Genomic DNA, 24,125 nt, shown 5'->3' on the forward strand with positions numbered 1-24,125 from the left:
CTTTACTTCCACCAAAAAATGATTCTCATGGATTGGGTTTTTCCTAGGGGCCACTGATAAACCATCAATCCCTATAATATGGAAAGATGATAAGCCTCGCTGGATTCCACAGTGGCCCCTAACAAAAGAAAAACTAGAGGCAGCTCATAAGTTAGTACAAGAGCAGGTACAAGCAGGTCATTTACAACATTCTACCTCTCCTTGGAATACTCCAATATTCTTAACAAAGAAAAAATCAGGAAAATGGAGGTTATTACATGATTTAAGAGCCATAAACGAACAAATGTACCCTATGGGACCCGTCCAATGTGGACTCCCTCTTGTTACTGCACTACCAAAAAATTGGCCTACTATTATTCTGGATTTAAAAGATTGCTTTTTCTCTATACCCTTACACAAAAATGATTGTTGGAGATTTGCCTTTACTTTGCCCTCTCTTAATCACACTCAGCCTGACCAGAGATTCGAATGGACTGTGTTGCCTCAAGGTATGGCTAACAGTCCTACTATATGTCAAATATACGTAGATAAAGCGTTAACAACTACTAGACAAAAGTTTAAGAGATTGTTGATTTATCACTATATGGACGACATACTTATTTGCCATCCAGAAAAAGAAGTTTTGTTAGAAGCATTACAATTTATAACTCAAGCATTAGAAAAGAGAGGACTAACGATAGCCCCTGAAAAATTACAATTAGAGGAGATCCAAGAATATCTGGGTACAAGGCTCACTGCTACTACAGTCAGACCAATAAGGTTGACCATCAGGACAGATCAATTGAATACCTTGAATGATTTTCAGAAGCTCTTAGGTGACATTAACTGGATCAGATCCTATTTAAAATTATCCACAGGGGAATTAAAACCTTTGTTCGATATATTAAAAGGTAATCCTGACTTGAATTCCCCTAGGAAAGCTTACTCCTGAAGCACGGACATCCTTACAGCTAGTAGAGAATAGACTTCAGCAGTGTTATGTTGATCGTTGTGATCCTACTCAACCATTAAGTTTAATCATAATCTCGGAGAAACATACCCCTTTTGGCATAGTTTGGCAAGGAGGACCTCTGCAAAGTATAAATCTCCCTAGCTCTCCAGCTAAAACATTGCAATCATATCCCCAAGCTATTGCCCAGGTAATATTCAAGGGAATAGAATCTTGCATTACTGTTTTTGGAATCCATCCGTCTATTATTATAACTCCTTATTCCACTCAGCAAATTAAATGGCTAATTAATAATGATGATGATTGGTCAGTATTATATTGTTCCACTTCAGCTCAGTTTGATAACCATTATCCCCAACATCCCTGGATTCAATTCTGTAAAAATACTCCCATAATTTTTCCAAAAGTGACTAGTGTCCAGCCTCTTAAAGATTGTGTAACCATTTTTACTGATGGCTCCAAAAATGGAGTAGGTGCAGTACTTATCAGTAAACAACTTCACACCATAATAGTTCCACCCAACTCCGCACAGGTTACTGAACTTGCAGCTGTAATATTAGCCTTTAAATTAGCAGATAATCAGCCATTCAATCTTCTATCTGATAGCTTATATATCGTTAACGCTTTACAGGTTCTTGAAACGGTACCCCATATTTCTTCCATGTCCACGGTAGCTTCTTACTTTACTACGCTACAAAACCTTATCCTACAGCGTAAACATCTATTCTATATAGGACATATTAGAGCTCATTCTAATTTACCAGGACCTTTGGCCAATGCTAATGACTTGGTAGATATGGCCACCAAATCAATTTTTGTTTTTTCCATAGAGGAACAGGCAAAACTCTTTCATGAAAAATTTCATGTAAATTCCACTACTTTGAGCAGAAAATTTCCTATATCTAAATGTATGGCTCGACAAATAGTAAAAAATTGTCAACATTGTGCTCCTTTAATCCCAGTGCAATCCTTTGGAGTTAACCCCAGGGGACTGCTGCCTGGCCATATTTGGCAGATGGATGTAACCCATATTTCTGAATTTGGTACTGTTAAGTATGTACATGTGTCAGTAGACACTGCTTCAGGGGTCATTATGGCTTCCACTCATTCTGGAGAAAAGGTAAAAGATGTCATTCAACATTGCCTACAAGCATTTGCTGGCTGGGGCATACCTAAAGTTATTAAAACAGATAATGGTCCTGCTTATACTTCCAAAAGCTTCCGGTTGTTTTTACAAACATTTAACATCCAATCAGTCACTGGCATCCCCTATAATCCTCAGGGACAGGGCATTGTGGAAAGAGCACATCTTACTTTAAAAAATTGTTTAAATAAACAAAAAGGGGGAATAGGAGCCTCCTACAAGTCTCCTAAAGATAAACTTAATTTAGTTCTTTTCATTCTAAATTTCTTAACTCTGGATAGGGACGGCCATTCTGCAGCTGATCGACATCATAATCCCCATAATACTCCTCAAGTATGGGCAAAATGGAAAGATATCCTGACAGGTTGTTGGAAGGACCGGATCCAGTCCTTCGTTGGGTCTGAGGGTCTGTTTGTATTTTCCCACAGGATCAACAGACTCCAGTCTGGATTCCAGAAAGGCTAATCAGAGTTTTACAGCATGCAAGTGATGCTGCTCCTCCTCGCAGTGGCGAGTCTGAGCCTTCCTCCAATAACAAAAGCTCGGACGGAAAGGCAAACCCGGAACCTATGGGCCATTGTTAGCCTGGCCATATTTTTCATTTCTGACTAACATATTTTTTATCCTTCCTTTTCTTGCTTTTCACCAATTTCTCTACAAGTCTGTCAATTCTACTGATGATTTTTCAGGTCGTGCTGTTTTTGGTGACAAGGATATTTCTAGCCTTTCTTTGCTTTAACAGGAGGAATTTCTGCACTTTGCCGTTGGAATCATACTACAGATCAGACCCAGAGTAGAGCAACTCGTTCTGCTGACCCTAGCTATGATATTGCTTTTCCTCCTACGTCAGCTTGTGTATTTCCTCCCTTTTATGTTTCTACCAACTAACATTTCTAATAATACCTCTTAACTGTTCACTAACTGTGTGCTATCTCTCACAATACTGGAATGGTTCTTTTGTCACCTGTGCAATTTGCACATTTCTATCTTCCTACCAGTCCTAGTTTCTGTTGCAGATATAGAATTGCCAGTGCTATTATCAAGAAACAGAAGAGGCTTTGACATTGCAACAGCCGTGATCATTGCCACCACAGTCCTTGCAGTAGCAGCATTGACACAACCATAACGACGATCATTTGGCCGAGAATGCAGCTGCAGCCTTACAGACCATAGAGACTCTATCAGAGAATGGACTCATTATAAGAACAAGTGGATACCTTGCAAGAACTTTTGGGACTGGGATGCGTTTATTCCCTGAGAGCTGCTTTGTGTTACCCATATTGTAACTCCATTGGGATGTATATTGTTTCTGTATTTAATATGGCTATATGGTTCTTCTTCTGTTTATAGATTTGTCAAACAGTGGGCAAGCTTAGGAGCTATGGTGGTACCCCTCTGCCTTGGCCTTCTTCTCTTCATTCGTTTTGGCATGCATCTGCAAGCTAGCCAATAGAGATCAAATTATTTTTCATCAGGCCATGACCGCCCTAAAGACCGACAGCCCCCCATTAGTATGGCTCTTGATGCTGGATCGGTAGTCAAAGACAGGTAATGAAGGAGGTGGCTGTGTACCGACCTAAGACAGGAGCTGCAGCATGCTCTGCAGGCTCTGATGACGGGTAAGGACATATGCTGACCACTCAGCCTAAGACAGACACGGTCCCGAGCCTTAGTTTAATATTAAAGAAGGGGGATCTGTGGGGGTTCCCGGGAACCCCAGCCTTGGGCGTGGTCAAGATGGCGCCTGACGCCGAGCCAAAAGCGGCCAGCTATACAGTAAACAACCAGCGAATTCCAATGATTGGCTAGTTAACGATGTGACTAGAGCATGCCCCCTCGTGTACCCATCCTGCGCTTGCAGCTGTCCGCGTTTATCTCGTGTACTCTCCCCTGATTGATTGAAGTGTATATAAGCCTGGTGGGTGGGAGAGCGAGGGGGAACGGAACGGAAGAAGCGGAAGAAGCGGCGGCAGCGGCGGCAGCAGCAGCAGCAGCGGCTGGAGCTGAGCTGGAAGGAGGGAGTACGCGGGAGTGGAAGAAGCTGGGAAAAGGGAAGCTGGGAGTGCGCAGAAGCTAGGGGTAAGAGAAGCGTAGGAAAGGAACTGTGCACAATAAACTTCCAAAGCTTCAGACATTTGTCGTGTCCCTCTCTGCGGCCAGGGGGGACCCGATAGGGTATTTTACCACTGAACTACATCCCTGGCCTTTAAATTTTTTTTTTTTATTTTGAGAAAGTGTCCCACTAAGTTGCTTAGTGTTTTGCTAAGTTGCTGGCCTCAATCTTGTGATTCTTCTGCCTCAGCCTCTGAAGATACTGGATCACAGGCACCATGCCTGGCTTGTGTTTCCTTCTTCAATCTGAGGATATCTCTTGTTAGAGAAAAAATATATTAATGACACTTGTTAAAGACAATAAGGCAGGCTTAATTCAGGTCAACTACCACACTGGATTTAAAAAATAAAAAATAAACTTTGTGTATATTTGAGTTTTACAATATATTTATGGGATACATATAGATAATAAAATGGTTACTGCAGTGAAGCAGATTACCATATTTATCATCTCACCTAGGCTTTTTTGGGGAAAAGAGCAATTAAAATCTATTTATTTTACAAAAATCCCTAATATGATTTTTTTAACTTTAGTCTTCCTGTAATACATTACATCTTTAGACTTGTTCATCCTATCTATCTGATATTTTGTATGCTTTCACCTACATAGCCTCATTTCCTCTCTTCATTTCCCTGTCCCCACCCATGTATCCACTGTTTCATTTTCTATCTCCATGTATTTGAGCTTTAAAATTTTTTTAAACGTCTTCCATATTTAAGTGAGATCATACAGTGTTGTCATTTCTATCTGACTAATTTCACTTAGCATACTGTCCTCCAGGCTTATCCCTGATTCATGTTGTGGCAAAAAGCAATATCCTCCTTCTTTTAAAAAGCAGAATAACTTCCACTACATATATACATATATTATGTGTCCCATTTTCTTTATCTATTCACCCACTGATAAATATGTAGATTATTTCCATCCCAACCATCATCTGTTGTCTTTTTTTTTTATTTATTCCAGAAGAAGGTGAAAATTTTGATTAACTTTATTTTTTTATTTTTTAATTTTTTTTTAAATTGTAAACAAATGGGATACATGTTGTTTCTCTGTACATGGCGTAAAGGCATACCATTTGTGTAATCATAAATTTACATAGGGTAATGCTGTTTGATTCACTCTGTTATTTTTCCCCTCCCCCCCAACCCTCCCACCCCTCCTTTCCCTCTATACAGTCCTTCCTTCCTCCATTCTTGTCCCCCTCCCTAACCCTAACTCTAACCCTAACACTAACCCCTCCCACCCCCCATTATGTGTCATCATCCACTTATTAGCGATATCATTTGACCTTTGTTTTTTTGAGATTGGCTTATCTCACTTAGCATGATATTCTCCAATTTCATCCATTTGCCTGCAAATGCCATAATTTTATCATTCTTTATGGCAGAGTAATATTCCATTGTATATACATGCCACAGTTTCCTTATCCATTCATCAATTGAAGGACATCTAGGTTGGTTCCACAATCTGGCTATTGTGAACTGAGCAGCTATGAACATTGATGTGGCTGTATCTTTGTAATATGCTGATTTTAAGTCCTTTGGGTATAGGCCAAGGAGTGGGATAGCTGGGTCAAATGGTGGTTCCATTCCAAGTTTTCTAAGGAATCTCCACACTGCTTTCCAGAGTGGCTGCACTAATTTGCAGCCCCACCAGCAATGTATGAGTGTACCTTTCTCCCCACATCCTCACCAACACCTGTTGTTTCCTGTATTCTTGATAATCGCCATTCTAATTGGGGTGAGATGGAATCTTAGGGTGGTTTTGATTTGCATTTCTCTTATTACTAGAGATGTTGAACATTTTTCCATATGTTTGTTGATTGCTTGTAGATCTTCTTCTGTGAAGTGTCTGTTCATTTCCTTAGACCATTTGTCGATTGGGTTATTTGTAATATTGGTGTTGAGTTTTTTGAGTTCTTTATAGATTCTGGAGATTAGTGCTCTATCTGAAGTATGATTGGCAAAGATTTTCTCCCACTCTGTAGGCTCTTTCTTTGCATTGCTGATAGTTTCCTTTGCTGAGAGAAAGTTTTTTAGTTTGAATCTATCCCAGTTATTAATTCTTGCTTTTATTTCTTGTGCTATGGGAGTCCTGTTGAGGAAGTCTGGTCCTAAGCCGACATGTTGAAGCTCTGGACCTACTTTTTCTTCTATAAGATGCAAGGTCTCTGGTATGCTTCCGAGGTCCTTAATCCATTTTGAGTTTAGTTTCGTGCATGGTGAGAGATATGGGTTTAGTTTCATTCTGTTGCATATGGATTTCCAATTCTCCCAGCACCATTTGTTGAAGAGGCTCTCTTTTCTCCATTGCATATTTTTGGCCCTTTGTCTAGTATGAGAAAATTGTATTTATTTGGGTTTGTGTCCGTGTCCTCTATTCTGTACCATTGATCCACCTTTCTATTTTGGTACCAATACCACGCCGTTTTTGTTACTATTGCTTTGTAATAGAGTTGAAGATCTGGTATTGCGATACCCCCTGCTTCACTCTTTCTGCCAAGGATTGCTTTAGCTATTCTGGGTTTTTTATTCTTCCAGATGAATTTTATAATTTCCTGCTCTATTTCTGTAAGGTACATCATTGGGATTTTAATTGGAATTGCATTGAATCTGTATAGCACTTTTGGTAGTATGACCATTTTGACAATATTAATTCTTCCTATCCAAGAACATGGGAGATCTTTCCATCTTCTAAGGTTTTCTTTAATTTTTTTCTTTAGTGTTCTGTAGTTCTCATTGTAGAGGTCTTTCACCTCTTTTGGGAGATTGATTCCCAAGTATTTTATTTTTTTCGAAGCTATTGTGAATGGGGTAGTTTTCCTAATTTCTCTCTCTGAAGATTCATCGCTTATGTATAAAAATGCCTTAGATTTATGTGCATTGATCTTATATCCCACTACTTTACTGAATTCACTTCTGAGTTCTAAAAGTTTTCTGGTGGAATTTCCGGGTTCCTCTAAATATGTAATCATGTCATCAGCAAATAGGGATACTTTGAGTTCTTCTTTTCCTATTTGTATCCCTTTAATTTCCTCGTCTGTCTAATTGCTCTGACTACAGTTTCAAGGACAATATTGAATAGAAGTGGTGAAAGAGGGCATCCCTGCCTTGTTCCGGTTTTTAGGGGGAATGCTTTCAGTTTTTCACCATTTAGAATGATATTAGCCATGGGCTTAGCGTAGATGGCCTTTACAATGTTAAGGAATGTTCCCACTATCCCTATTTTTTCTAGTGTTTTGAGCATGAAGGGGTGCTGTATTTTATCAAATGCTTTTTCTGCATCTATTGAAATAATCATGTGATTCTTGACTTTAAGTCTGTTGATATGGTGAATTACATTTATTGATTTCCTGATGTTGAACCAACCTTGCATCCCTGGGATGAAACCCACTTGATCATGGTGCACTATCTTTTTAATATGTTTTTGTATGCGATTTGCTAAAATTTTGTTTAGAATTTTTGCATCGATGTTCATTAAGGATATTGGTCTGAAATTTTCTTTCCTCGATGTGTCTCTGTCTGGTTTAGGTATCAGGGTAATATTGGCTTCATAGAATGAGTTTGGGAGGGTTCCCTCCTCTTCTATTTTATGGAATACTTTGAGAAGTATTGGAATGAGCTCTTCTTTAAAGGTTTTCTAGAAGTCGGCTGAGAACCCATCTGGTCCTGGGCTTTTCTTTGTTGGTAGGCTTTTGATGACTTCTTCTATTTCATTACTTGAAATTGGTCTATTTAAATTGTGTATGTCCTCCTCGTTCAGTTTAGCCAATTCATATGTCTCTAGAAACCTGTTGATGTCTTCGAAATTTTCTATTTTGTTGGAGTATAGATGTTCAAAATAGTTTCTAATTATGTTTTGTATTTCAGTCGTGTCTGTTGTGATATTTCCTTGTTCATTCCGAATTTTAGTGATTTGGGTTTTCTCTTGTCTTCTCTTTGTTAGTGTGGCTAAAGGTTTATCAATTTTGTTTATTTTTTCGAAGAACCAACTATTTATTTTGTCAATTTTTTGTATTGTTTCTTTTGTTTCAATTTCGTTGATTTCAGCTCTGAGTTTAACTATTTCCTGTCTTCTACTACTTTTGGTGTTGGTCTGCTCTTCTTTTTCTAGGGCTTTGAGCTGTAGTGTTAGGTCGTTGATTTGTTGAGTTTTACTTCTTTTATTAAGTGCACTCCATGAAATAAATCTTCCTCTAAGTACTGCTTTCATAGTGTCCCAGAGATTTTGATATGATGTTTCTTTGTTCTCATTTACCTCTAAGAATTTTTTAATTTCCTTCCTAATATCTTCTGTTATCCATTCATCATATAATAGCATATTGTTTAATCTCCAGGTGTTGGAGTAGTTTCTGTTTTTTACTCTTTCATTAATTTGTAACTTCAATCCATTATGATCTGATAGAATACAAGGTAGTGTCTCTATCTTCTTGTATTTGCTAACATTAGCTTTGTGGCATAATATATGGTCTATTTTAGAGAAGGATCCATGTGCTGCTGAGAAGAAAGTGTATTTGCTCTTGGTTGGATGGTATATTCTATAAATGTCCGTTAAGTCAAAATTATTGATTGTGTTATTGAGATCTATGGTTTCTTTGTTCAATTTTTGTTTGGAAGATCTGTCCAGTGGTGAGAGAGGCGTGTTAAAATCACCTAGTATTATTGTGTTACGGTCTATTTGGTTTCTAAAATTGAGAAGGATTTGTTTGACATACGTGGATGAGCCACTGTTTGGGGCACAGATGTTTATGATATGCTTCCCTTAAGCAGTATGAAATGTCCTTCTTTATCCCTTCTGACTAACTTTGGCTTGAAGTCCACATTATCTGAAATGAGGATGGATACCCCAGCTTTTTTCTGAGTCCATGTGCATGGTATGTTTTTCCCCATCCTTTTACCTTTAGTCTATGGGTATCTCTTTCTATGAGGTGAGTCTCTTGCAGGCAGCATATTGTTGGATCTTTCTTTTTAATCCAATCAGCCATTCTATGTCTTTTGATTGATGAATTCAGGCCATTAACATTCAGGGTTATTATTGAGGTATGATTTGTATTCCCGGTCATTTGGTTCATATTTAAAATTTTATTTATTTATTTATTTATATTTTGACACAACTTGGTTCCTCCTTTATTTGACAGTTCCTTTAGGATAATTCCTCCCTTTGCTGATTTGCTTCTTTGTTTTTTATCTCTTCCTCATGGAATATTTTGCTGAGAATGTTCTGTAATGCTGGCTTTCTTTTTGTAAATTCTTTTAGCTTTTGTTTATCATGGAATGATTTTATTTCATCATCAAATTTGAAGGTAAGTTTTGCTGGGTATACGATTCTTGGTTGGCATCCATTTTCTTTCAGAGCTTGAAAAATTTTGTTCCAGGCCCTTCTAGCTTTTAGGGTCTGGATTGAAAAATCTGCTGATATCCCTATTGGTTTCCCCCTGAATGTAATTTGGTTCTTTTCTCTCACAGCCTTTAAAATTCTGTCTTTATTTTGTATGTTAGGTATTTTCATTATAATGTGCCTTGGTGTGGGTCTGTTGTAATTTTGTTATTTGGAGTCCTATAAGCCTCTTGAACTTGATTTTCCATTTCATTCTTCATATTTGGGAAATTTTCTGATATTATTTCATTGAATAGATTGTTCATTCCTTTGGTTTGTTTCTCTAAGCCTTCCTCAATCCCAATAATTCTCAAATTTGGCCTTTTCATGATATCCCATAGTTCTTGTAGATTCTGTTCATGATTTCTTACCATCTTCTCTGTTTGTTCAACTTTGTTTTTGAGGTTAAATATTTTGTCTTCAATATCTGAAGTTCTGTCTTCCAGGTGTTCTATCCTATTGGTTATGCTTTCTGTGGAGTTCTTAATTTTTTTTATTGTTTCCTTCATTTCAAGGATTTCTGTTTGGTTTTTTTTCAATATCTCTAACTCTTTATTGAAATGATCTTTTGCTTCCTGTATTTGCTCTGTTAACTGTCGATTGGTGCGATCATTCAATGCCTGCATTTGCTCTTTCATCTCATCGTTTGCTTCCCTGATCATTTTAATTATGTACATTCTGAACTCCCTTTCTGTCATTTCTTCTGCCATGCTGTCGTTGGATTTTATTGATGTAAAATCTAGATTTGTTTGGGGCATTTTCTTCCCTTGTTTTCTCATATTGTTCAGAAATCAGTGGGTCTTTAAGATATTGCAGATTTCCTCTATCGACTTATAATGTCCCTGAAGATTGCTAGTATATCCCCTCTTATCTTTCAGTAGCCTGAAATCTTGGAGGAAGTTGATAATGTGGAGCTCCACGAAGAAGCTGCCTCTCTAGGGGTGGTGACCCTCAGGTGGGGTATATTCCCTGCTAGTGGGCAGAGGTGCCTCTACTTGTTGACCAATGGTCATCCAACGGGGAACTAGGCTGCGGGCTGAGGCAAGTCCTGTTTGTGCCTGTGTCTCTGGTTTTACCGACCCTGTGGGAAAAACTCACCAGCCGGGAAGACTCACCCGGTGGGGAGGTCTCACTGGTCAGTTCCCCTCCTAGAGGTTCCCCTCAATCTACAACTATCACCTGGGCTGGGCTGTCTTCCTCTGCAATGTTCCCAGGGGCCCAGACCTACCTCCTGGGCCTGGGAGCCTCACCCTTCGCAGGCAAGTCTCCTTAGGCTGCCTCTCCTCAGAGAATCTGCCCGCAGTCCTGGAAACTTCGCTCCGCCCCTAGGTTTGTCTCTGTGCGGCTCTTCCAGCAAGAAGCCAGTCCTGGGACCCTGCTCTGCACCTAATCGCCTGGCTATGCGGCCTCTCCTCTGAGCAGCCACCTGGAGCCCCGTACAATAGCTCCGAGACCCAGAGACCCGCCACACACCTCTCCCTCCGGACAGCCGCCCGGTGTTCTGACGCAGTCACTAGGAGTCCAAGCAACTCACTTCGCGTCTCTTCCTCCCGCCAACCGCCCGTAGCCCTAGGCAGTCACTCTGAGTCCAAGTGACCCGCCCTGTTCCTCCTCCTCCTCCTCGGGGTAACCCCCCAGGTGTTCAGGAGCGGTGGCTGCGAGACCAAGTGACCCACCGCGCTCCTCCTCCAGGCGGGCCACCGGTGTTCAGGAGTGGTCGCTTTGAGTCCAATCAACTCACCACTCGCCTCCTCCTCTGGCAACCGCCTGTGGCTCTGTTGCAGTCACTCCTAGACCAAGCGACCCGCTGCACTTCTCCTCTTCCTCCAGGCAACTCCCCGGTGTTCAGGAGCGGTCGTTCTGAGTCCAAACAGCTCGCCACACAGCTCCTCCTCTGGCAACCGCCTATAGCTCTGATGCAGTCACTCCTAGACCATGCGACCCGCCGTGCTTATCCTCTTCCTCCGGGCAGCCCCCCGGTGTTAAGGAGCGGTCGTTCTGAGTCCAAACAGCTTGCCACGCCGCTCCTCCTCAGGCAGCCACCCGGAGCCCCAGTGGGTGCTCCGAGTCCAAGCGCTGTGCTGAGCCGCCTCCTCTACAATGATCCCAGTTGTCCGTGTTTACCACTCCACGGGGGGGTGAGGGGCGTCTCGCTGAGCAACTCTACTTCACAAAGTTCCCTGCTTTCTGGGACTACCGCCCCATCCAGGACGCCTCCCCAACGGGAGAGACTCACCCGGCAGCTTTAAGTTGGTCCCAAGTCTCTCACTATCTCCTCTTTTGAATCTTGCATCCTGGAGCAACATGAAATGCAGCCACCCTCTAGTCCGCCATCTTGAAAACCCTGTTGTCTTTTTTATTATAGTCATCCTTATGGTGTGAGATGATATATCATAGTGGTTTTATTTGTATTTTCCTGATGATTAGTGATATCCAGTACCTCTTAAAGTACTTATTGGCTATTGTTATGTTTTCTTTGAGTAAGTGTCTTTTCAGACCCCTTTTTGTCAATTTTAAATAAGTTTTGTTCTTGGTATTTAGTTGTAGTTTATATAGTTTTATTCACTATATAGTTATTCTTTATAAACTCTGGATATCAATGATATTAGCAGATGTGTAGTTTGCAATTATTTTTTCCAGGTTCATCAATAGCCTTTTCATTTTGTTATTTCCTCTGCTATGTAGATGATGTAGTCTCATTTGTTTTTTTCTGCTTTTGTGTCTGAGATTTTATTGTGAAGTCATTGTAAAAGCTAATGTCAAGGAACTTTTCCTGTTTTTTTTTAATAGCAGTTTTATGGTTTCATGTCTTACATTTAGGTCTTTTATAGATTGAGTTGATTTTTGTATATGGTGTAAGACAAGGATTCAAATTTATTATTTTGTATAAGGATATAGAGTTTTCTAACACCATTTATTTAAGAGACCATCCTTTGCCCATTGTGTCTTTTTGGTGTCCCAGAATGGTATTTTGTGGTAGGAAAGAAAGATTGGGCTTAATCCCCAATACAATTCTTACTAGACTGAGTTAAAAAGGTTTTTGCTGAAAGCAGGCCCGGGTGAGAAAATACTGAGAATTGGGAAAAAAGAATTTGAACATTTATTGTTACTTGTATTCTTTATTGTCCACTCTGACTGGAGTGAGATGATATCTCAGTATAGTTTTAATTTGCATTTATCTTATTGTAAAAGATGTTGAACATTTTTTCATGTATTTGTTAGCCATTCAGATTCCTTCTTCTGTGAAGAGTCTGTTCAGTTCCTTTGCTCATTTATTGATTGGTTTTTTGATTGTTTGGTGTTAAGTTGTTTAAGTTCAATAATAACATTGAATATAAATGGCCTAAACTAATTAATCAAAACATAGACTGGCAGATTGGATTAAAAAACAAGACCCATCAATCCACTATCAACAAGAGACATACCTCATAGGCAAAGACACCCACAGACTGAAGGTAAAAGGATGGGGAAAAACATATTCACATGGATCTCATAAATAAGCAGGGGTTTCTACCTCATATTAGCTAAAGTAGATTTCAAGACAAAATTAATCAAAAGGGACAAAGAAGGTCATTTCATACTGCTTAAGGGAATTATATATCGGCAAGATATAACAATTATATTTATATGTCAAACAACGAAGCATCTATGTATATCAAACAAGCCCTTCTCAATTTCAAGAATCAAATAGGCCACAACACAATAATACTGGGTGAATTTAACATGCCTCTCTCATCACTGGATAGATTGTTCAAGTAAAAACTACACAAAGAAGCTATAGAACTAAAAAATACAATTAATAATTTTGATCTAACAGACATATGGGTTATTTTATTCATCGATGACTGAAAACACTCTCTTCTCAGCAGCACATAGATCATTTTCTAAAATAGAACAAATGTTAGTAACACTTAGCAAATACACAAAAATAGAGATAATACATTGCATTCTATCGGGTCATAAATGAAATGAAATTAGAACTTGATGATATAACAAAAATAGAAGCTACTCTAACACCTGAAGACTAAATAATATGCTACCAAAGGATCAATGGCTAGCAGAAGTAATCAGGGATGAAATAAAAAGTACTTAGAGGTAAATGAGATATTAAAACAACATATCAAAATCTCCAGGATACTTTGAAGGGAGGAGAGTTCATAGCACTGAACTCATTCATTAAAAGAATAGAAAGTCACCAAACAAATAATCTTAGATTATATGTCAAGGCCCTGGAAAAAGAGGAACAAATCAAGACTAAAAGCAGAAGACAGGAAATAATTAAAATCAGAGTTGAAATCAATGGAATTGAAACAAAAGAAACAATTCAAAATATTGACAAAACAAAAAGTTGGTTCTTTGAACAAATCAATAAAATTGATAAACCCTTAGCCATGTAAACCAAGAGAAAGAGGAAAAAACCTCAAATTTCTAAAATTCATGATGAAAAGAGATATCTTTGTGGACACTGTTGAAGTACAGAGGATAATCAGAAATTATTTTGAAAACATATACTCCAATAAAATAGAAAGTATTGAAGACATCAACAAATTTCTAGAGACATATGGCCGACCCAAAGTGAACCAGAAGATATAGAAAACTTACACAGATCAACTTCAAGCAATGAAACTGAAGACACCATCAAAAGCTTATCAACAAAGTATAACCCAGGACTGGATGGATTCTTAGTCAAGTTACACAAGACCTTCAAAGAAGAACTAACACCAATTCTCCTCAAACTATTCCATGAAACAGAAAAGGAGGGAACCCTTCCAAACTCATTCTATGAAACTGGTATCACGCTGATTCCAAAACCAGGCAAAGACACATCAAGGAAAGAAAACTAGAGACCAATATCACTAATGAACATAGATGCAAAAATGCTTAATAAAATCCTGCAAATTGCATACAAAAACATATTTAAAAGATAGTACACCACGATCAAGTGGGGTTCATCCCAGGAATGCAAGGCTGGTTCAGCATATGGAAATCAATAAATTTAATACATCACATAAATAGATTTAAAGGCAAGAATCATATATTTATTTCAATAGATTCAGAGAAAGCATTTGACAAAATACAGCATCTCTTTGTGTTCAAAACACTAGAAAAACTAGGGATAGTAGGAACATACCTCAACATTGTAAAAGCTATCTATGCTAAGCCCATTGCCAACATCATTCTAAATGAAGAAAAACTGAAAGCACTCTCCTTAAAAACTGCAACGAGACAGGGATGCCTGCTTTCACCACTTCTATTCAACATCATCCTCAAAACCCTAGCGAGAGCAATCAGGCAGATGAAAGAAATTGAAGGGTTACAAATAGGAAAAAGAAGAACTCAAGTTATCACTCTTGCTGACAACATGATTCTTTATTTAGAAGATCCAAAAAATTCCACCAGAAAACTTCTAGAACTTACAAATGAATTCAGCAAAGTAGCAGGATATAAAATCAATACCCATAAATCAAATGCATTTATATGCATAAGCAATGAATCCACTGCAAGAGAAATTAGGAAAATTACCCCATTCAGAATAGCCTCAACAAAAATAAAATATTTGGAAATCAATCTAACAAAAGAGGTGAAAGACCTCTCCAGTGAAAACTACAGAACACTAAAGAAAGAAATTAAAGAAGACCTTAGAAGATAGAAAAATCTCCCATGCTCTCAGATAGGCAGATTTATATTGTCAAAATGTCCGTAGTACCAAAAGTGTTATACAGATTCAATGCAATTCCTATTAAAATTCCAATGACATTCTTCACAGAAAGCAGTTATGAAATTCGCTTGGAAAAATAAGAGACCCAGAATAGCCAAGACAATCCTTAGCAAGAAGAGTGAAGCAGGAGGCATCAAAATACCAGACCTTAAATTATACTACAGAGCAATAGTAACAAAAACAGCATGGTATTGGCACCAAAATAGACATGTAGACCATTGATACAAAATAGAAGACACAGAGACAAACCCACATAAATACAGTTATCCAATACTAGACAAAACACCATAAACATACATTGGAGAAAAGATAGCATCTTTAACAAATGGAGCTGAGACAACTTGAAATTCCTTTGTTGCAGAATGATATTTAACCCCTATTTCTCACCCTTCAAAAAACTGAACATAAAGTGGATCAAAGACCTAGCCATTAGACCATAAACCTTGCATCTACTAGAAGAAAGTGTAGGCCCAGCACTCCATCATGTCAGCTTAGGAACCAATTTCCTCAACAAGACACTGAGAGTGCAAGAAGTAAATCAACAATCAATAAATGGAATGGTATCAAACTAAAAAACTTCTACACAGCAAAGGAAACCATCATGAGTGTGAAGAGAGAGCCTACAGAGTGGGAGAAAAATCTTTGCCAGCTGTACTTCAGATACAGCATTAAAATCTCAGGGATATGAAAAAAACTCAAAACTTAACACCAAAGACATCAAATAATCAATAAATTATTGAGCAAAGTAACTGAAAAGACACTTCACAGAAGGAATACGAATGGCTAGCAAATATATGAAAAAATGTTCAACATCTTTTACAATCAGATAAATGCAAATTAAAACTATACTGAGATATTATCTCACTCCAGTCAGAGTGGAAAATAAAGAATACAAGTAACAATAAATGGTGAGCATGTGGGGAAAACAGTATACTCACACATTACTGGTGGGACTGCAAATTGGTGCAATCACTCTGGAAGCAGTATGCAGATTCCTCAGAAAACTTGGAATGGAAGTACCACTTTGACTCAGCTATCCCACTCCTTGGTTTATATCCAAAGGACTTGAAAACAGCATACTAAAGTGATGCAGCCACATCAATGTTTTTAGCAGCTCAATTCATAATAGCAAAGCTATAGAACCAATCTCGGTGCCTTTAAACAGATAAATGGATAAAGAAAATGTGGTATATAGACAAAATGGAATACTACTCAACCATAAAAAAAATGAAATGATGACATTTGCTGGAAAATGGATGGATCTGGAGACTATCATGTTAAGTGAAATAAGTCAGTCCCCAAAACCAAAGGTGGGATGTTAACACACAACAAGGGGGTAGGGAGGTGAAGGATAGAAGTTCAGTAGATTAGACAAAGGGATTGAAGAGAAGGTAGGCAGACAGGAATAGGAAACAGTGGAATGAATCTGACAACTTTCCTATGAACATGTATAAATACACCACAGTGAATCTCCACATCATATACGATCACAGGACTGGGATCCTAATTAGAATAGGATGTTCTCCATGTTTGTATAAATATGTCAAAATACACTCTATTTTCATGTATAACTGAAAAGAATGAATAAAAAAAGGAATTTGATCACATAGCAAGTGTGGGGGGCCTTTTGGTACAATGACTTAGCTGGATTTTTACTGAATTGGACTAAGTGAGCCAAGAACAGAGCTAAAGTTCACAGACCTATCAAAAGAGGACTCAGAGAAGTCTGATGCGAAGTGTGAACCAAGGAGAGTCTTCAGTTCCCTGTCCTGTTCAAGACTTGGGAACTTCTCTTTTTGTCTCCTCTTTTTTTCTTTCAATAATGTGGGTCCCTTTCTGTTGGAGGATATTTGCTGGATGCTATGAGTAGTCATGCACTCAGTGAGGGGAAATTTTTATGATAATAAAAAGAAAAATACAGTTTGTGAACCTAGAGGGCAGTCAGTTGAGAATTCTAAATATCAGGCTTGAGGCATTTTTAGATGGTGGAGTAGGGGCAGCAGCAAGTTAATGTGTTTCCTGATTTGTAGCTTAAATATCTTGATGATGGCATTGGGTGTTCTGATTAATTTTCTGAGGTGCCCAATAGCAGAAGGCACAAAAGATCTGTTGTGGGGATTTATTTAAAGTTTAAATCAAGTAATCTATAGTTTCACCTTTCAGGGTTTCATGAAAAGAATAATTTTAGTGACTCCAAGTCAAGTGGGTAGGAGAAAAATTGGAAATGTTAGTTTGGAGAACCACAGCCAGATATTGGAGGAAGTTAGATGTTTTGAGAACCCATGCAGGAAGGGCTATGGTTTTCCATTGAAATATACAATTTCTGTTTCTAGTTACCCCCATTTTTGATCAAAGAGAACCAAAGTAAGGTTATTCTTATTTATGAATAAGTAGTGTCATTATATTTGGCATGATTATTTTAATAAGCACAGCAAGAAAGGTCATTAGCCACACAGGTTCTTTTAAGTTTGCTTTACTGGAATTTTTCATGAAGAATCTCAGATCAGATTTTTCAAAGCCACTTGACTCTAGGATTAGATTTCATCTATAACACCTGTAGATTTGGGTAAATTCCTCTCTTCTCAAAATCTCTTTGATATCTTGGGATTTGGGGACCTGCCAGGAAATGAACTTACCTATAATGCTGGAAATTCTGTAAATCAGGTCCAAGATTGGTTTTTCCAAGAGCACTTTGCAGGCTTAGTTCATAAAGTCAACTTTAGTTACTTAAATCTGTCTGGTTATATCTGGTATTATGCATCATTCTTTTAAAAAATTTTTAAAAAGTTGTAGATGGACACAATACCTTCATTTTATTTATTTATTTTTATGCAGTGCTGAGGATCCAATCCAGTGCCTCACACATGCTAGGCAAGCAAGTGCTCCACCACTGAGCCACAACCACAGCCCTTATGCATCATTCTTAAACAGAGAGAACGATGCCTCTGTCATGTCAAAGTCATGGTAATATAACTAGTGTTTCCTATTGTGTCCTCCTACAAGGAGGATATATATATATATATATATATATATATATATATATATAATTTTTAGACAGTTTTATTGAACTTGTACAAATATGTGTATTGCCATAAATATAAGAAAAATTGGTAAGGGTTTTCAAATTATGGAGGGTGGAGATATCAGGTTGGGAGAAAAGAGGAACATTTCATTTTCTCTTGTAAGTACTTTCAGGAAAGTATCAGAGTAAATGAAAACTATTGGCAATAACAAAACAAAATAAACACAGCCCTTGAAATGGTCTTGGTTAAAGGTCTGATGAGAGTTTGTTACAGCAAAACAGATAAGGAAATTTGGTTGTTTCTATGACATACAGCAAAAATAATAACCTAAACTATGACATATCATGGACAACAAGGATATTGATGAACTTTTGTGAACATCAATTAATGAACTGAAAGAGCACAAATCCCCAATAGGGAGTTGAAACTCTGGAGTCTGTGAGTGACTTTGGTTTGACTTTTAGCCAGTGGTGTGATCTTGGTCAAGCCCTTTGATCTGCCTGAGCATTGGTTTTCTCATTAATACTACTTACTTTATTATTTTTTAAAATTCTTTTTAGTTGTCAATGGACATTTATTTATTTATTTATTTACATGTGGTGCTGAGAAGTGAACCCAGTGCCTCACACATGCTATGCAAGTGCTCTACCAGTGAGCTATGACCCCAGTCCATCACTACTTCCTTTGGCAGTGGTCGGGATAGAGGAATGTTAGTGAGTGTCCTTTGAATGACCTCTGATTCCTCAACACATATGTTCCTCCTGTGGAGCTGGGACAGAATTCCGAAGATAAGGGAGAAATGAGATAACTTGCAGGAACATGTCTCTACCTTAAAAATAGGTTTATTGTGAAAAAATATAGGATATTCTTCCTTTCTGAGGCTGAAACAGCTCAGTATGTGTATATGCCACATTTTGTTTCCCCATTCATTCACTGATGAACATTCAAATTCTATTTTGGATTAGTAAGTCAGAAAAGTTATTGTGCAAATCTCAGAAATAAGGGTGAACAAGAGAGGGGAAGGGAGGAGGGACACAAGAGATAATAACTGTCCTCAGGTGCAAGAGAGAGTAGCTTCTCAAGATGGAGATGAGATGGTTTGGGGGAGGGGTACCGCCTTGGCAGACCTCTCCTGTCTGTCCCCATTCTTGTGTCACTAACCTTGGGTGTGGTCTGACAGACTTTCCTTATTACTGGAGCCTGTGGCTCTCATGGCCCCATCTCCCTGCCTGCCTGCTGCTGCAGCTGTGACCCTTGCACAGTTTTTTTCTCCAGGTGTACTCTGGGTTTTTCCACCTTCCTGTGCTTGGGTATTTGTGCTATCACTCCTGGAGCCTCTTTAGCAATGAGGTTGTACCACCCAGAACTCTGTTCCCAGGAGACAGGAGGCAGGTTGCTATTTCCCTCCAAAGGCCCTCTGCCAACAAGGGGGCACAGCACCCTCAGACAGCTGCAGGTAGGGAGTGCCAGGGTTCACTTGGGAGACAGGCTGTAGAGAGACAATGCAACCAGATGGGTGGGTGGTAGGACAAGCTGGGTCCAGAGACCTTCTTGCCCTGGGTTCTTAGAGATGGCTGTGGAGGGAAACTAGGTCGCAGAGTCCTCTGCATGGGCTCCTTTTTTTTGGAGATAACATCAATATAAGCTTCCCTGCCTAGACAGGTGCTGGGAGGAGAGGAATCAAAATTAATACAGTGACTCACACTCTTCAGGGTTATTAGAAAGATAACTTCTAATCTATCCATTTTGGCATCCAGTCTTTTTACTTTGCCTCAGATTCCCTTCTCTGGAATATCTTGGAGGATTGATAACATAGGGGACACACAAAAAATCTCATCTTTGGGCTTGGTGTGCTGGAAACAGACTTGAAGGAGTTTGTGCCATCTTTTCTAGACCTACTCCCTCCCCCCTCCTTCATTATAGTTAAGGATTCATTGAGCAAATTGTTAACAATATGTGAAACCCCTTGTGCTATTTTAGATACCTTTGGGAATGAGGTGCAAGTGTACCTTTTTTCTGTGAGGAGGCTTGAGTTAAAGTAAAAACTATACTGGCAACACCAAGTTCTGAGAATTCTCTAGTCTTAAAAAGAAAAAAAAAAAAAAAAAGGGGGCGGGGGGGGCTGTGAAAGGACTAGCTGTCAACACAAGTAAATTGTTTCATTATCTTAAGGTATAGAATGCTTTTGTAAATATAACATTAAAAGCCAAACATGCAATAAATTAAAAGGAAAAACATTAACATATGATAAACAAAAATTGGAAATCTGTGTAAAAACAGCATAAGCAAAAGCAAAGCATAAACAGGTAATGTTCTAAGTATATATTTTCTTACAAATTAGTCTTATAAATGAACTTCTGATTCATAAAAGAAGAAATAAAATGGGCAATAAACATAGGAAATTCAAATTGAAATGGCATACTACTTTAAATTCAATAAAAAATTTGCAAAGTTAAGAAAAATAAGGTGGCAAAAATTTTCTGGAGGGCAGTTTGGTAATATATGTAAAATTTAAAAGAAACCATATTCCCTCTTATTCAGAAATTGTACTTCCAAGAATTTGCCCTGGAAAAATAATTATTCAAGTGTTGCAGAGATGTATATGTAAAGGAGGTTCACGAAAGCATATTTATAAGAGAAACCTGGAAAAACTATAAATGTTTCCTCCACCAGGGTATTTGTTAAATAAATAATTGTAAATTGAAATAATGGAATACTTTTCAGCCATTATTTGATGATGTAGAACTAGATTTATTGACATAGAAGTCAATGATATAATATAAAAAACCAATAATAAAATTAAAAACACAAGTAATGATGTGGTAAATAAACACATTTTTGTTTTAAATAAGAGTGTGTGGTGTGTGTTAGTATACAGGAAAATTCTGGTTAGGTATTAGCAGGAATGTTGATGCTGGTTACCTGGAGAGTGGGTTGCCTGGGGAGAGGCAGGTGATGTACTACCTCCTGAACTGCTTTCTGCCCTGCCTGAAATTATTTAATAGTGGTCATGTATTTTAATACATGAACATGTATTAAGTTTAATAATGAACATGTATTGTTTATAATCTGAAAAAAATTCCATTGAAAATTCACAAGGTCAGCCTCTCTAATAATGAGGCCTGATTTATTTGATTTATCTGCTCCCTTTGTCTGAATTCAAGTATGTAGCCTATAGTCCTGGAACACACAATTTAAGACTTAATTATATGCCTTGTTCATCCTTACTTACTAATGACTGTGTTAGTGTTACTCAAGCCTCACCTATATTTTATGCAAGCTCCCCAGAAATGTCTTCCTGCTTCTTTTGTTTTGGAAGCAGTATAACAATCAATTACCATTTGTGAAAAAGTTAAACACAATTTTATATTCTGTCATAATTCCTTAAAAATGTTAGCTCCTTCCTCTGGTTGAAAATTTGGAGTGATCACAAGGGTACTTGTGCTTATTCTTTTGTACCTGTGATGGGCAGAATAATTGCTCCCCAATGATGTCCACATCCTAATTTCTAGAACCTGTAACTGTGTTTCATAACATGGTAAAAGAGAATTAAGGTTTCATATGGAATGGGGATCCTTATTAGCAGAACTTACAAGAGGGGGGATTATTCTGAATTATCTGGATGAACCCAGTGTCATCACAGGAAGAAGGAGACAGAAGAGCAGTCCTGAGTGGTGTGGTGTGAGAATAATTTAGTTCAACACTGAAGGATTTGAAGATGGAGAAAGGGTCATGAGGGAGCTAAGGAACATAAAAGGCAAGGAAATGTATTTTCTCCTAGAACTCAGAAGGAACACAACCCAGTCAACACCTTGATTTTAGCCTAGTGACACCTGTGTCAGACTTCTGATTTATAGAACTGTTAAGATAAAAAAAAATTTGTATTGTTTTGAGTTGGTAAATTTGTGTTACTTTTTTACATCAGTCATAGAAAATTAGTATAGTACCCAACAGAGCTATGAGCATTTTAATTTCCAAACACAGTCTCAGCCCAGAAACAAAACCCCCTTCATATTAGTCCAGGGATTTAATGAAAGCATCCTCTTGCATTCAGTCCCACTTGGAGTTGAGGAGGTGGGATCCTTAGGGAGTGGAGATGCTGATAACACAATCTTACCATTCCTACTACCTCTATCTCCATCTTATTCTCCATATATTTGGTAACAGAGGAAACCAGGACCTACTTCCCTGCCATTTCCTTCTTGAATTCTGCATCTAGATATTTGGCTTTCACTCAGTGTGCAACTCAGTTCAAAAAGAACCAGAAAGAACCCCATTTTCATTCCGCTACACATACAAATGACAGTTCCTAAATAAACATAGGCAGCCCTTGAAATTGGCCTATATAGAAGATTTGCTGTTACAACACAATGTTTTCATTATATAAAACAAAATTTCCTACCCTGAATGTATACCCTTCCAGATAGTGGAAGGGTATACATTCAGGGTAGGAAATTTTGTGCAGATAGTGGTTGCCAAAGGCTGTGCTGAACTTACTTTCAGCTTGTACCAATTTGCTACATGGGCAGACTGGAAACGTGATGAAGACAGAGTTCTTGGTGGCTACCGCATGCCAAATTCTTCAGGAAGGCTTACATTTTTTTAGCATAAAGACAGATGTTAGAGTTGTCGATAATACACACATAGGCATTATAATTATCCATATCACAAAGACTGATACCTGAGAGTACATCCATTAATAAAATGCTATTATTTTGATCAACCCTAATGTGGTCACTTAAATGACATCTCTGGAATTTAATTACTCTCTTGCACTGAGAAGTGAGGGTGTTTGTTGATTAAGTACCAAGGGATTTTTACTTTAAGGGATTATTCAGGAATCATTTATGCTTCATCTGAAAGTTTGATTTCTTTGAATTCAAATTACACAGACTCAGTTATTAAGCAAAAGCACCAATAGGGTGGGGGGAATTATCTTCCTGGGCATTGGGATGGGTGATGGGGGTTTGAGGATCTGGTTTGCATGTTGGGGGAAGTTAAAAATGCCCAGCTCCCCCAAAGCCCATCCTGGTCTTGCCACTTGCTGCTTCTGCTTGGGGAGGCAGCTCTTTGTGAAAGGATGCTCTGGGTGTGTGGCCCCAGCCTGAACTTCTGGGGGTGAGGAGTATTATCAGGGGTCATACATAGGATTGCCATAACAAGCCCTTATTACCCATGCCTCTTGGGATCCTCCCTGGAGAGTTTTACAGTAAACTTAACAAAAGAAAAGAGGAAAAGAAAAAAAAAAAAACAAACCCTCCTGATGTTTACTTTTTATGATAATGAAAGCAGTCAACAGGGAACTTATAATGAAAGGTTCATACTTTTCAAAGAGTGGACTAATTAGGAAATCTCAAGTACATCCATTAATTATCTTGGTCAATCCTAATGTGATCATCTAAATGAGTTCTCTTCTCTGGAACTAATTACTCTCTTGAGCTGAAGAAGTGAGGGTGATTGCTGATTTAGTGCCAAGGGATTTATTACTTTCAGGGATTCTTCAGGGATCATTTCTGCTCCATCTGAAAGTTTGACTTCTTTGAATTCAAATTATACAGACTCAGGTATCAAACAAAAAGCACTGCTAAAGTGAGGAAATTATCTTCCTGGGCATTGGGATGGGTGATGGGGGTTGGAGGATCAGGTAAAACCTTGGGGGAAGTGTAATTATGGAGTTAAAAATTACCCAGCTCCCCCAAAACCCATTCTGGACTCTTGGCTTCAACTCTGTGGTATGAGGGTGGTTTGGCAGCCAAATATGATGTAACTTTATATTCTTTTTTATTTTTAATTAATTG

General features: G+C 38.3%; 1 protein-coding gene across 2 annotated transcripts in view; it reads left to right on the top strand.

Moving 5' to 3' along the window:
• The window catches only part of Pgbd2 (piggyBac transposable element derived 2), a 90,070-nt gene that overhangs the window by 21,630 nt on the left and 44,315 nt on the right, over nt 1-24,125 (top strand). The window lies entirely within an intron of this gene.

This window comes from Sciurus carolinensis, chromosome 6, assembly GCF_902686445.1.
Source record: "Sciurus carolinensis chromosome 6, mSciCar1.2, whole genome shotgun sequence".
In the NCBI taxonomy this organism is placed as follows: domain Eukaryota; kingdom Metazoa; phylum Chordata; class Mammalia; order Rodentia; family Sciuridae; genus Sciurus; species Sciurus carolinensis.